This window comes from Clupea harengus, chromosome 9 (assembly GCF_900700415.2).
Source record: "Clupea harengus chromosome 9, Ch_v2.0.2, whole genome shotgun sequence".
In the NCBI taxonomy this organism is placed as follows: domain Eukaryota; kingdom Metazoa; phylum Chordata; class Actinopteri; order Clupeiformes; family Clupeidae; genus Clupea; species Clupea harengus.
The window spans coordinates 10,294,032-10,304,031 of NC_045160.1; the positions used below are offsets into that span (position 1 = coordinate 10,294,032).

A 10,000-nucleotide genomic window follows, 5' to 3' on the forward strand; every position below is an offset into this window, starting at 1 on the left:
CATGTTCAGGGAGTCAGTTTAAGTCAGCAGCCAGCCTTGCCTTGTTTTGCCAGTACTGGCAGGTTTGAAAGTGAGCTATTTGGGATGTACAACTGGTGATGCATTTAAAAGAAGTATAGGAAACACAAAGCAGGTATATCAGAATAAGAGGCTCTCCTTGCAAGGATAAATCCGACATTATGCTGCCGTTTGTCTCTGTAGTCTGTAGTCGACCTTATTGAGTGAGACTAATGTTTCAGTAGATGCGCTCTGTAAAGACACAGACACAAAGCAGTAGAGAAGTTTTTAGCTTTGGAGTGTGGAAATTACCTGGTGCTCACACTTCAAAGGAAATGCTCAAGTGCTGGCCCATGATCTTATGAATATTTACTCGACGGGAAGCCACTCACTGAATCGATCCAGGTGAGCCCAGGCGGAACTGATGAGAAATAAGTCGGCTCGTGTAGCTACAGACGCGGCCGTCTGCCAAATGTCCACTCTCGTGGCCACCGGTGCTTTTAATATGGTCAGGGAGCGGCACCCGTCCTCCCTGCCCTGCCCCTGTGGGTCTAATGGAGGGCTTGGGGGGGGAGAGGTCAGCCAGACCCCTGTGGTCTCTGGGTCACCCATAATTAGCTGGGCTGGAGCCCCGGGGGCCATGGGAAATGGGGACGGGTCACCTCAATCCCTCCATGTCCCGGCTAATCTTCCCCTCCGCGGTGGCTCTGAGAATGTGTTCAGTGACCCCCGGCCAAATGCCCCCATAAAGCACAAAGCAATATTCCGAGCCACTCAAGCATTTGTCATGTTTTAATTTTTTTCTTCCCTTTTCAAGCCCCAGTCCCCTGTTTGTTTAAATATTTTGTGTAATGTCTGATTTGATGACTTGCATTTGTCATTTTCTTCTTCCCACCCACACTGCCGAAGGCAGGTTTTTTTTATTAAAAAAAAAACTCTACCCCATTTCCACAAAAGCATTTTCAGACGCAAGTCACAATAATTCTGCTCGTTGTGCATGTAAACCCCAGTTCATCATGATTAGAAACCTATTTACCAAACTAATAATAATTGATAGTGTCAAATAGGGGTGGGAATCTCTTGGCACCTCACGATTCGATTCGATTCCGATTCAGAGGTCAACGATTCGATTCTAAACCGATTCTCGATTCTAAACCGATTATCGATTCTAAACTGATTATCGATTATCAATTCTAAAACGATTATCGATGCATCTCGATTTTTAAAACATTTGAGTTTGCTACTCAGAGTCTCAAATCACTTCCTACTTTGTGTTTGATAATTAAAGAAAATCAACAGATCTATTTTTTTATTAGAGAAAAAGTGTGTCCTTGTCACAATTATGACTTTCTATGAACAATGCAATAATCGATGCAGCTTGCATTTCAACACAAAATGAATGTGTAAAAAAAAAAAATTTTATTTTTTTTTATTTTATTAAAAAATCGATTATGAACTTTTCTGAATCGAGACAGAATCGTTCTAGAGAGAATCGAGAGAAATCGAAAAATCGATTTTTCCCCCCACCCCTAGTGTCAAAGCCTGGCGGTATGATGAGCTACATGCTGGGGATGTTGAGAAGGTGACACAAGGCTAGGCTCCACAGTTTCTTAATTTAGAATGCAGAGGCTCTTTAAGGCTGGTCACAGCCATGACATGCGTAGACATCAGGCATGCCAAGGAAGGACTAAGCTGGTCAACCGACACACGGCTGTTCTTCAGAAGATATGGACTTGTCCAGTCACACCATTGTAGATGGGATGGCACCCTGTGCTATATAATGTATGGTGATAATAAAAAAAAACTACAAAAACTGCCAGTGCTCAGTTCCCAGAGGGCCAATTTTTACCATTAGCCAAGGCTTACATTTGCCACGTGGGGGAGGAGTAATTCTACACTGAAGAAGCTTAGCATTTCAGCTATGCAGGCTGTGTGATCAGCTATTGCACCCTGGACAACTATCATTTTCTTCCACCCTCCCTTTGTTTCCTTTCTTGTGGTGGCTCATAAAAACCATTCCAGTGGATTCTCTGCCTTTGTCTTTTGAACTGCAGCTTCCCTTTTGTGGAGCGCCTGTGTGTGTGTGTGTTTATCTTTTGGCTCCTCCGATATTCTGAGTGCCACGTCTTTTATGGCGATGATTGGAAGTGCTAGTTGCCTTCAGAAGCTGACACAATGGTGAGAATGGTCCCCTGGGCACATTTTCATATCAAGGTTAACCTAAAGTGATTAGGATAAGCAGCTGAGTTGTTGCCATGGGGATGAAAAAAAGCTCTGCTGCAAAGCATGATAAGTATGAGCGAGTGAATAGAGTGACTGAGTCTTTGGAGCAAAGATGTGTTTGTATCTTATTCTCCCTCTCTCCCTTTCCCCCCTCTCTCTCGCTCCCTCTCTCTCCCAGTCTTCCTCTCGTACTGTTTCCTATCACAAGAAGAGGGATAAGTGAAGCCTATGTTAAGCTCTGGGCTAATTATTTGGTCTTTATAACATGTGAAGTGCCTTTCTCATGTAATCCATATATAACTAGCGTTTGCAGTACAATACCGGTAGTGTAAATCATGGACTGTGTATCCCGCAAATAAAACATTACCCTTCTCCCTGTTTTGTTTCTATCACCAAAAGCCACGGGATAGAAAGTGCATTGAAAGGTTAGAATGGTGCATTAGAATGACATCTCTTAATGCTGTATGTGTGGATTTGTTGAAAGTGAATGCACGGTAGACATCACTATATTCACATCGTTAGGGAAGGAAGCAATTTCTATTGGGCTGGCAGTGCAGTGTTGCTGACTGGTAGATATTTGGCTTTCTTCTCTGACAATATGCTCACGCGGAGATAGGGCATATCTGCTTCAATTTTAGCATCAAGGCCGTCAATTACTGAATTTAACTGCAGAGAAACTGTCACGGCGAACCGTGAAGACAGTTTTTATCTCAGAAGTTTATTTGGGACTAAATGTATTCTGTCCAAAAATACATCTGTGTTTGAACTGTGAAGCAGAAAATTAGCTGTCACGAGCAAAACCTTTGTCGGAAATACAGTACTACCAGGCAAAGGAAATGAAAACATTCTTTTTTATTGGTCTACTGTTTTATCAGAACGACGGATGGCAGATCACTTGTGCAGAGTCCGTCCTGGCAAGGTCAAAGATGAGGTGAAATTTACAGCAATAATCATTAGTGATGCAGCCGTCCAGCATCCATGAAATGTAATAAGCTGCTTAACTTTTCCATCCTGGCCTAAATCTCAATCTGTCATTATTAATCTAGAATAGTAACCATACTGGGTTTTTTGGCTGATGAATTGCTTACAAAACCCTGGCAACAGAAGGCTGATAAAGATGTGTGACTAAAAGTCTAATATTGATAAAGCTATAAAATAAAATACAATCACCACTAATGTGGGAAGAGACTTTACAAGTAATTATTGTGGTCATACTGATTATGCTTTATCTGGGATTGTGTGTAAGTGTGTCTGTGTGCAAGTGCATATGCATATGCACAGTGCCGTCTGTTTGATGCTACTGCTCATTTTTAGCTTCTGATGTCCCAACCGCGCCACTAATAAAGCTGTTTATTTCATGCACGGTCAATAAAGTAGCATTATTGTAAAGACATCAAATATGGTTTTCTACGGTGTCTTTGTGGCAGCACATCCCCTGCCAGAGTTGAACCTCCCAGATGTGAAGCGTTGGGAGGCTGAGCCCTGAAGGAGAAGTCTGAGCTCAAGGACTGTCCCAGGAGACTCCAGTGGAGAATTCCTCCACATCCAGCTCAGTTCCAACCCTGGAGCCCTTCTCCCTCCCTAGGGCCCTTCCGGAAAATTCCGTAATTAATGAGCCCTCAGTCAGCCCCATATCACTCCACCCACCCCCAAATCCTCATCGCACCATGAAAATCGGACTTATGCAGGTGCTAATTTCACATAAACTTGAGAAGAAATTAGAAAAATATAGTTTTTTTCCCCTTTTTCCTTGACAGGCAGGCAGCGGGATTAGGGTTAAGCTATGATGCTAGGCGACACGCCGGGCCCCTTGGAGACCCCCATCTTGATGTTTTTGCCATGAGAGAGAGAGAGAGAAAGAAAGAGAAAGAGATAGAGAAACTGGAGGCGCTCCCCGTTGGGCAGCTACCATTATCGGTTATCATGGTAATACCCCCACATCTCACATTGTCAGTTTGATGTGTTGCATTTAATTAAAAGGGGGAGATGTGTGACAAATTGACGCGTAATTGGAAAGCACCTTTCAAACATGTCCTCCCGCTCGGGAGCGTGAGGGGAGTTGATGGTTCGGGTTGAGGAGATGGGGGGGGGGGGGGGGTTTGGGGTGGTGTGATGAGTCTAGTCAGTTTCCATTTCCACTCTGCTCTTTGAGAGCCTCCCCTCATTATTTCCCATTCAGAAACAGTGGCAGAACATACATGGCTTAAAGTCATGGGGAAATGTCAGAAACAGATCTATATTTAACTGCATGCGGGGTACTTCTGTTGTATAATGAATGGGGAGCGCTGCCGGGTAAGGCCGTTCATTTCCCCATTCTCCCGCTGTTGGCGTGTTTGCTTAGAGACCAGATGCAGCCCTTTTATCCCATAAATCAACGAATTACCATTTTCAAATCTCTTAATTTCGCCACGTTTTGCCGGAGATAATAACATTGCGTGAATGAGCGGCAATATTGCCGCCTTGGATGGCGCCTCACTGCCACCGCGCGTTGCCAATTGTTTTATCAATAAAGCTTTAATTTGACATTCCGGCTAATGCAAAAGTAATCAGTGCCCTGTAATTTAATGGAGGAATGCTCCAACCTTCAGCATTGCCATATAAATAATACTGTCTCCAGGCACAATCAGTCACGATAATTAAGAGGGCCGAGGATTATGAGACTCAGTGAAGGACATGGCCGCCTCTCTTTAGCAGTGTCATTTGGACTAGTTTTTTTCTTTTTTCTTTAATCAGGCCCCTCCGTTATTAAGCTCTCTTGATTAGAGCACAGCCTAGCAGATGCTGTATAAGCAAACTTTCCCTCTGATGATAACTTCCTCCCTCGTAGGCCCATCCAGTACAACCAATTCATACTCATACTTAAAGTAACACTATGCAACAATTTGACACTTTTTGAGGTATGGTTTTATAGGCAACTAGTTTTGGTACCATCCTCAAATTCATTTTGATAGCATATGGTCATGTGAAGGACAGATAAACACCTGTGTCTTTCCCACTAGCCATCCAGGATATGCCCTATGTAGTTCTGTGTACCGGGCTGTAATACCCTGCAAAAATGGAAGAAAAGCTTTCACAGCATGACATTGCCAGCTATACTGCCAAAAGACACCAGTTAGTGTGTTGGCCAGTCAGTGTCAACTGGGCTGCTGGTGGTGTTTGCAAGGCTTTTCCATACCTTTTAGCTAGTTAGTTTGCTAGTTTTGGAACAGAGCTCCGTATTGCTGCTTTAATAGCCATAAGTGGGTCTGTTTTAGGGATTGTAGTACCATGTGTAACGAGGCGCTGGACTGTCCCTCCCCTTACTTTCCACACACCATTAGAAGTAGAGTAAATGTAGTGTAGAGAAAGGGAGACTTGCAGGTCTAATGGCTGCTCAGTGCAGGCTTGCACACTAGTTATCTTGGTGGGCAGGGCAGGGGAGGGGATCGTGTCTGCTTGCATGTCTCCACTCTTCGCTCCTGTTTGAGGAGGGGGCAGGCCTCTGTTCTTCATCAATATTTCACTATATTTGGTGTGTATGTGAGTGTGTGGGGGCTGGGAGTGTGTGTGTGTGGGGGGGGCAGGATGTCCTGGCCTATTTTATTTATGCTGCTGTGGAATCATGCCCCTGACTTCCCAACCCCCCCACAATACAGGTTTATGACACTCCACAGCTCATAAAAATGTAGATCCGTGGGGCAGGGGGTGGAGAGAGATGGGAGCTTATTTATAAATACCTTTTTTTTTGCGGGGAAGAAGCACTTCTTAGCTGTTTATGTTCTTTCCTTTGAGCCGGAGTCGCTTTGAGCCGAAAATAAACTGACACCCCATACTTACCGCACACTGTTCACCAGGATGTTCCTGGATTGCTGGTATTAGTGTGGTTTTGTCGCACCTCAGGTTTGTGGATATTTGGATTAGCATAGATCTAAAGCGACGATGATGCTTTAGCCTAGCATTAGCGCCCCACATTTGTGGGCTCATGAGCAATTCTTTAAACTGTGTGCACAGTGAGAGCCGCACTTTGGAGGTTTGTTTGAGAACTCGGCTTGGAAAAGTGGATTTTTATTCATGTGTTTCTCCCTGGGCCACAAGACTGCAGTCACACAGAGCTGGGTCATTCATCATGGCTGTAATTTTGGTGGACATTCGTGGTCCAGCAGCATGTGTGTGTGTGTGATGTGTGTGTCTGTGTATTTGAGTATATGCATATATTTCTTTGTATGTTAGAATTGTTTGGGTATTGGGTGTGGTGTCTGTGTGTGTGTGGAAGGGGGGGGGGGGTTGTTATCGTCCCCCAGTGTTGCAGCAAATTGAATTTGCCACAGAACACTTGGCTCAAACAGCTTCCCAAACAAACAAGTTAGCAGAATTTACGCTTGCATTGTGTCAAATTACGCCTGGAAACAACCTTAGTCCGCCACTTAGGATGAATGGCACCCTGTCACAGGAACAACAAGGCTTCTTCTCCATACCCCACTGCCCCAACAACACCCCCTTCTCTCACACACACACACACACACACACACACACACACACACACACACACACACACACACACACGCACACACACACACACACGCACACGCACACACACACACTCACCCCTGGCCTGGCTGTTGTATGAAGAATCATGTTTATAAACCTTCCTGTTTTGCCAGCACCCACTGGTTAGTAATGACTCGCCCCTGGATGATTAATGCAGGTATTGATTTCATTGTTAAATATGAAATTAGATGCACAAGCTCCACTGCCATTTATCAAAGGCATTGGCATATAATTAAATTGTCAGTTTGTGTTTTATGGCTGTACACATTTATTAAATATTAACGCTACGCTGCGGTATTACCCTGCTCTCTGTGCCTGAAAAATGATATTTACATTCTGCTGGAAGCGGGGCAAGAAAATAGAGGAAGGGAGGATTAGTTATAGAACAACGTAAGGTCAAAAGGTCAAAGGTTAAACAAGCCGTGCCGCCGGGCTGTGTGTTTGCATCACAGACGCATGATAAACACTTTTCCAATGCGGAGGTGTGTGGATACTGATACCTCCGTGTGTGTTCCTGGTCCACTGCTCGTGACCCGAGCGTGTAGAAGCACATGCACTGTAACTGGAAATACAGGCCGGCTCCCAGACCATCCATTTTTCAGTGGCGACTGGTTTCCTCCGTGTCACGACTCATCTCGTCTGTGGCGGTGGGCAACGTGGACGATTGTGCCTTTGCTGGTAACGTGCGTCCTGACCTAGATAGAGCTTTCTCTCGGTGCGCAGTGGGAAGGGCCTAGTCTGGGTGGGGCTGCGCTAGGCTTCAGTGCATGTGGGGCTCCTGTGAACCCTCAGTGACTCATGGCCGGAGTAGCCCAGGCTCCCACAGTGTGTGCATGAATACACACACCTACACACACACACACACACAAGCATGCACACACACACACACACACACACACACACACAAGCATGCATATTTTAATACACGGCAATGCAGGTGCTGGCACAGTCTTGCCTGCATGAACATGCACAAAGACACGCACACTTGGACATGATTGGCCATTCACATACATGCTCACAGTCACAGTGGCGTGCTTGATGGTGTGCTCTCTGCCATAAAGGACAGTATGTAATCTTACATCTCCCCACACATGGGCTTTCACGCACACGCTCACCCTATTGTAAACTGGAACTCTTTCACATGCTCACACATGTACACACTCATACAGTTATACCATCTTAAATGTCCATTCAAACAGATGATCCACCCCTTATACTACGTACAGATAGGCCTTTCTTACATACCAAAAAGGTGTACACAAACACATAATTCATACACACAACATACAAACACTGAATGCATGGCATACAAAAATTCCATGAAATACTGTATATTGAACTGCAAGCAAAAGTACACACACACACACACACACACACACACACACACACACACACACACACACATACACACGTACACACACACACAACATTATACTTGCACCGCCAGTGCATACAGGGAATTCATGAGATGCCCTTCCCTGAACCTGTGCAGACACACGTAGAGTAGATGGGTGGTGGGAGACGATTTGAGATGAGCTGACATTGACTCATTCCATTGAACTTATTGAAGTCACGGATATGAGTGCCCATAAAACTGCAGGAAGCTGGGTAATATCGCCAAATGAACGCTTAGCTTAGCTAAGAGCAATCCAAAAGCACGTATAGGCTTTAAGGATAATTGGAGACCTAGAGCATGATGTAGTTATGGTTGGTTAATGGGAGCAGTATGACTGGAGGAGGCAGTCTTTGGAGGATGCTTTAGTGTTTCTTTTTAAAAGCCATGCTATTTAAATAATGTAGAAAAAGGCCCATTAAAACGCAGCCGTGGCTAAGGGCTCGGCGTGTGCACGGTGCAGGAGCGCAGACCAGACTGCCACGGGAAGAATTTGAATGAGCCGGTTGGAGACTGTCTTTTGTTTATGTGTTCATTTGCGCATGTGTGTGTGAGTTGATATTTCATTTTTATGGGTGTGTAAGTCCTCTATGTATGTATCCATTGTGCATTCATGTGTGTGTGTGTGTGTGTGTGTGTGTGTGTGTGTGTGTGTGTGTATATGTGTGGTTGTGAAACCTCCATCCACAGCTGCCTTGACATGTACCTGGAGAAATGTGTCAGCTGTCACGGCTGTCTTTGCTAGGTTTTCAAGAATTTCCAACTGTTCCCCTGACTGCTCTGTACCATTTCTGCTCTGGCTATCTGTCGTCTGCCTGTGTGTTTGTGTGTGTGTGTGTGTGTGTGTGTGTGTGTGTGTGTGTGTGTGTGTGTGTGTGTGTCTGTGGGGGCCACAAGCGACAGGGTGCTTTAATGAGAGGTGTGCTGTGGGATACGATGGCCCAGGTGGTCACTGTTGGACACCGTCACTGTTGGAGGTCTTCTCACTCTGCCCTGTCAAACCTGACCTACCTTTCAACTGCTGGGGAGGCTTTGCAGCACAGTGCACTGTGTGGTTTCCACATTTGACACTAAGTATGTTTACGTGTAGGCTCCACTAACTCTCACTCTGAACTTACACTGTTAAATGTTAAAGGTTAATTCTCCCTCTGCAAAAAAACGTTGTTCATGTCCATGCAGAGGAACCTGATTTACACCCCTTGCTTAGTATACAAATAACAAATAGCGTGTAATTAGCTTGATTGGATTTCTTTTCATGTGTGTGTCACAAATAATTAACAATTGGGAGTGACATTATTCAATGCCTAGTGGGATAAGTCAACATTTCTGAAGAGATTAGAATATAATTGCGCTCTGCTTTTGAAAAAGCTTTGGGATAATATGGGCATTTACAAATGAATTCTGTACTTCAACTTGGCTAATAAATGGCTTAACAAGTCTGCTGCTAACATTGCAGCAAAGTTTGCTCAAGTGGAGTTGAGGTCAAGACTCAAGAAAAGCATGACAGCTTAGTGATCTGATGTAAACAGGTTAGCTTTTTTATTTTGCCTTGCAAATGCTAAAACAGAATTATAACCACAGCTTGATATATGCCAGATAACACTGCACTGTACTGTACACTGTACTCTACTGTTTAATATGTAAATGTACTGTCATAATTCTCAGTTTTTTTATTGTCGAGTATAATGAAGTTAAGATCTCACATTGAATACCCAAACAATTGACGAAAGAACAGTAATTATGGAGCCGAGAGGGATCACAGATGATATAGTTTGGTATTTTATATTTTTATCACTCAATATCACTGGTTTAATATTATTTCATATCACTGGTACAAGTGGGGGGTTTTTCAACCATGAC

The 10,000-nt window shown here is 44.3% G+C and overlaps 1 protein-coding gene across 12 annotated transcripts in view; it reads left to right on the forward strand.

Annotated features, from left to right (window-relative positions):
* Positions 1-10,000, forward strand: part of robo2 (roundabout, axon guidance receptor, homolog 2 (Drosophila)) — a 362,580-nt gene that overhangs the window by 100,856 nt on the left and 251,724 nt on the right. The window lies entirely within an intron of this gene.